The sequence below is a fragment of the Benincasa hispida genome, chromosome 11 (genome assembly GCF_009727055.1).
Source record: "Benincasa hispida cultivar B227 chromosome 11, ASM972705v1, whole genome shotgun sequence".
Lineage (NCBI taxonomy): Eukaryota > Viridiplantae > Streptophyta > Magnoliopsida > Cucurbitales > Cucurbitaceae > Benincasa > Benincasa hispida.
This window is the reverse complement of record NC_052359.1, coordinates 28,910,582-28,915,690: the sequence shown is the minus strand read 5'-3', so window position 1 is coordinate 28,915,690 and position 5,109 is coordinate 28,910,582.

Sequence of the window (5,109 nt, the reverse complement as noted above, 5' to 3'; positions counted from 1 at the left end):
TTGATACATTATAGTTTAATTGGAGGAATAGATAATTGAATGTGATTCAAATATATTTTCTATGAATGAGATTCATGGTTGTTACATTTAATATAAATATGATTTATATTAAATGTCATAAAATAGAGAAAAAGAACTATAATTTATATTGTATATGAAGTAATATTAAAACTATAGGCTATAAATATAATATGATAAATTGGTTATCATATTTATTTATATTATTTATTATTTTCAATAATAATCATATTTTCTCTTCAACAACTTTAGTAGGTAGTTAGTTGGTTTTTTATGGCAAAATGGAATAAAAGATTTTATGATTCTTTTGTTCCTAACAAGACTACACGACATACAGAGGCACTAAATGATTGAAGCTAAAACTATACGATAGTGCTTCTTCCTTAATCTTCTTTCTCCTTCAAACTCACAAAACTCCCTCTTAAACAAAATAGTTAGAGCCCACCACTCTTGGGTTCTCAACTTGAGATCACCCAGGATTCCAAGTGGTAGTGTCTTTAACCTTTTGGTTTGTTATTTTCTTGAAGAGGGTCTTCAAGTTCTTATTGTTGTTTGAAGATTTCGTGACTGTTCGAGGGTTGTACGAGAAGAAACGTTCTTCAAAGGTATAATCTCTTGAACCCTTCTTCTTGTTTAAAGAGCATGCTATAATTTTTACTTAGAATGCATAATTTGTATGTTTTATGTAAACTTGTGTTTTCAAACAAAATGGAATTTGGACGATCCACCGCTCATGGATCTCTATAAAACAAGTTCCTTCAGTAATAGTACTTAGGAAAATTTCTAAGTGTTGGAGGCATAGTAGATTGGAGTTAAAATTTGGCTAAGTATCCAAAATATGCTATGAGAATAGTTGATAGCATAGTTGACAAAGTTATAGCATAGTATGTGAAGTCAAAGCACAACTAAGGAAGTTCAACTTATAGCATAGTGGAGTAAAATCCTACCATGTTGGACGCATGGTAGGTGCATCCCAAAGGAAACTTTGAACAATTTTGGATGCATGAGGAGCTATGCTGCGAGCATAAAAGACTGTGCTGTGAACATGAGGAGATATGCTGTGTGAGCATAAGAAACTATACTATGAGTATGAAGAGTCATGCTTTGAGATGAGGGACAAGGTGAAATCATCGGGAAGAATTAGTTAAATGTTGAGTAAACGTTGTGTCGATCGATGCATAACCTAGAAAGAAAATAGGGTTGGGCGCATAGAGTAAGGTCGGTGAACGCATAGGGTATTAAAGGGCGAGAATTTAGCTAAGTGCTGAACAACATATGACACTATAAATGGAGGAAACCCTAAACATTGTAGTGTTGGATGCATAGATGATGAAGTGGGCATAAAGATTGTCACACCCTCTCTCGGTTTACCCTCTAAAATCTAAAGAAGATATGATGGCAGTAGTTACCAACCTATTTGCCAACACTTACTGCCTAACTTAAGTGAAACCTGCTTAAAACCTCAATATGCAAAACGACTTGGCAATAAAACAACTATGACACTAACCAACACAAGACTTAATTATAGCTCCAAAAATAAACATATGTTCAATGAAATAAAAAGATAGGAATAAACATGGGTCCCAAAAGAAAATAAGTTTCACAAGTTCTAAACTCCTCTCCAAATATGCGTACATCAAAACAAGCTTAACCTAAGCTTATTCCTTCGATATCTGAACTTTGGGTGGCAAGCTGCAGTAGATTCAACCACGAGGAAACTGACACTACCTGGAAAAAAGGAAAATATTTGAAAACAGTGAGTTGGTTGCCTAGTGAGTGACTCATAGAAATACATCTTTTTCTCAAGCCTTTCTTATGCATTAATGTAAATAAATAAACATGTTGCAAATAATCTCAAGCAACTCACATAGTATCATACATTAATCATAGCGTTATAATCAATCATACTATCAAAACTTAGTTGAGAACGAGCATTGATAGCTCAAGCTCCCAACGTCCATTCATGGTCGTGAGACCCATACTTTGGTTCCGTTATAAAGACGGTAGCCAGGAGACCAATACTTCAGCCTCTCATAAAGAACTACCTATGTGCACGTGGAGTATACTAAGTACTGTCAACACCTTAGGTACTTCCTCAGATACCTTCTATACCTTCAGTACCTGGTATATTAGAAGTGTAACATTCATAGGAAATTCGAGAATCATAAGCTTTAGGCATGGCACTTACCGAGCTTTCACCTTAAGAGCATTATTACCATTCAACATGCATGCTTCACAATTATAAACATGTAGTTGCAATACTCTTTCATTCAATCTTAACACACACTAGGATTAGTAAAACACATTTAATAACTTAAAATATCATGCTTATGAATCCTTTAAACCATAAGTATAAACTTTACTTGCTTGAAAAACCCATGAATGTTAGCATGAAATTCGTTTGGGACTCATGTCCCTTTTTTGTGTACATATTTGAAAACATTTAGTCACTCACGGATCTTAGGCTTGGATCCTCCTAAGCTTTGCCTCCCTTTTTAGACTACTTCTTTACCCATGCTCATACTTAGCAAAGGGTTGCTTAATCATCCAATCTTTCCAGATTCAAATTCCAATGTAAATCACTTGAAAACTAGAACTCATTTTAGGAAGGTTGCTTTTCCAAACATGTTCAGAATTTTGTTAGCAATGTTACCTCAAAGTTTCAAAATGAAACTTCTTGTGGTTTAACCTGGGCTTTTAAATCTTTTCCGAAAGCCCTAACCACAACTTCCTGCTTGAACAAAGATTTTAGGTTTAACTTCCAAAATATGTAACTCGAACCTTAGACCTTTTCTTGAAAATGTTCCTTCTAAAAACTTACTTGAAATGGTGTGCAAGATAATACCTTAAAGTTTCAGCTTGAAAGTCCGAATGGTTCGGTCTAGATCTATGTTTCTTAGTCGAGTGCCCGAAACGCCCGAAAAAGAACCTTCGACTCTTCCTTCCTTCTCCGACCCACTTTCTGGATTGAACTCTCTTCCAAAGTCAATTTTAGAAAATAAACTCATAGAGCTTTCCCACGGTACCAAGTTCGTTTGGTTTGCTCGAGCAAATTGTCCAAAATGAGCCCTTAAATTTTCCTTCCCTTGAATTTCCCTTCCCTTTTTATACTACCGTCCAGATCTCTACATGAAATCTCCTGAAGCCACCTCACCCACTAGTAGAGATTAAGGGCCGAGATTAAGCCATCTGTCTAGGTAACTAAAAGAAAAGTTTAAAACTGAGTGTTTCAAGTAACTCGATTCTCGCTGGGAAAACTCGATGGAGAAGGGTCCTTACTCGATGGAAAATTCCATGGTTCTCTGTTGAATACTCGATAGGAAGGACTTGATACTCGATGGAAAACTCGATGTTAGGAGCTCACTTAGTACATGCTCCTTACTCGATAGCTCTTATACACGTGACCTTTCCTCACTTACCCTCGACGCTCGACCCCTTCCTCGATCACTTATACTCGATGCTCGACCTTTCTTTAATCACTTATCCTTGATGCTTGACCCTTCCTCGATCACTTATACTCGATGCTCAACAACATTTACTTGATGCCTGCCTTAAGCTCACTCAATACTCAAACACCCCTCAACACGACCAACACTTAGCTAAAATTTCTCTTTGTAAGGCTAGATTAGTTAAGTAACTGAGAGCTAAGATTCCAAACTTAAACATTTTCTTCATTTAGACTTGCCTTTTACCTCAAAATGCACAAATCCAAACTAACTTAAATATTTAACCCAAATAATTTGCTTAATTTAAACAATAAATATGAATAAAAAGGGAAAGGTAGGGCGCAAGTTTTACAAAGATGGCCATGTGGACACATACCTTGAGTTGAAGAGAGGCAAAGTGGACACATGGCTATGCTTCAAGCTCAAAGAAGAAAGCTATGCTATGTGAAGGAGATGAAAACCAAGAAATGATGAAGTTGAGGAAGAGTTGGACACATAGAGGAGGAGTTGGATGCATAACCATGCTAAGAACCCAAAGAAGGAAGCTATGCTATAAGAGAGAGACACGTTGGTAGCATAGTTTGGGAAACCAAGAGGTTTGGAAAAGGGGGAATCTCTGCTAACGAAACTTAGATATATCACATAACTTCCTTGCAGTTTCAGGGGAGTGGATAGCTCCCTCACATTAGTTTTTTTTTTTTTTTTTTTTTTTTTTTTTTTATATATGATGCAAAATAGAAAGATATAGAGGTATAGGTGAATCTTTCTGTCTCTCTAAATATAAGTTTTACTATAGAATTTCTCATAACAAAAAGGATTGTTCTTCCTCCTTTTCTCAAATTCCAAACTCAAGAAGGATACCACAATCCCTATTTCTTATCAGAGAAATAGTGGGAAAACCTATTGGTGGTGTTCCATCTTTTATTTTGGAGGATCGTGTTGAGGAGACTCGTGGAGGTTCTTGACGAATTGATCTTCATAAAGGTATCTATTCCTAAATGATGGAAAAAGCATGCTTAGCCCTAATGTTTATTTTCTAATTCTCTATTTTCTTATCCTAATTCAAAGACAAAAAGTGTTTAAACACTTCTGCATTGGGATTCACTCCCTTCAATTGGTGTCAAAGACAATACATTTGACTTTGCTTTTGGTTTAGCGAATTCAGAATTGTTTTTGGTGGGTGTAAAATCATGCATCTATTCATGTGATGAATGTTGTAATTTTTTTTTTTTTTTTTGGTTTTGCATAATAGATGGCTTTAGAATTTGACACTTAGGTTTATAGATTTACTGTTTGAAATGATCAAATTTGTAAGGGCCCAATTGTTTTTGGCGTTTAATTCTATAATTGAATTTGTAATTTTAAGTTTGGTCATTCGTGATTTTGGTTTTTCCGAAAAAAATACATAAAAACATAGGAAAAATGATAGAAACCGAAGCAGTGGAAAAAGTGTCATGGCGCTATGCCTTAGTGTCATGGCACTTCGACGTAAGGCGAAACATATTTTTTTCCCTAGCGTCGAGGTGCTAGGGTACAGTGTTGTGGTGTTCTAAACTTCAAGGGTTGTGTGCGGGTTTCCTAGGACACCAGTTCGACCAGCAGCTATGACAGTTCTTTTATTTTTTCTTGTCAATTTAATTATTTT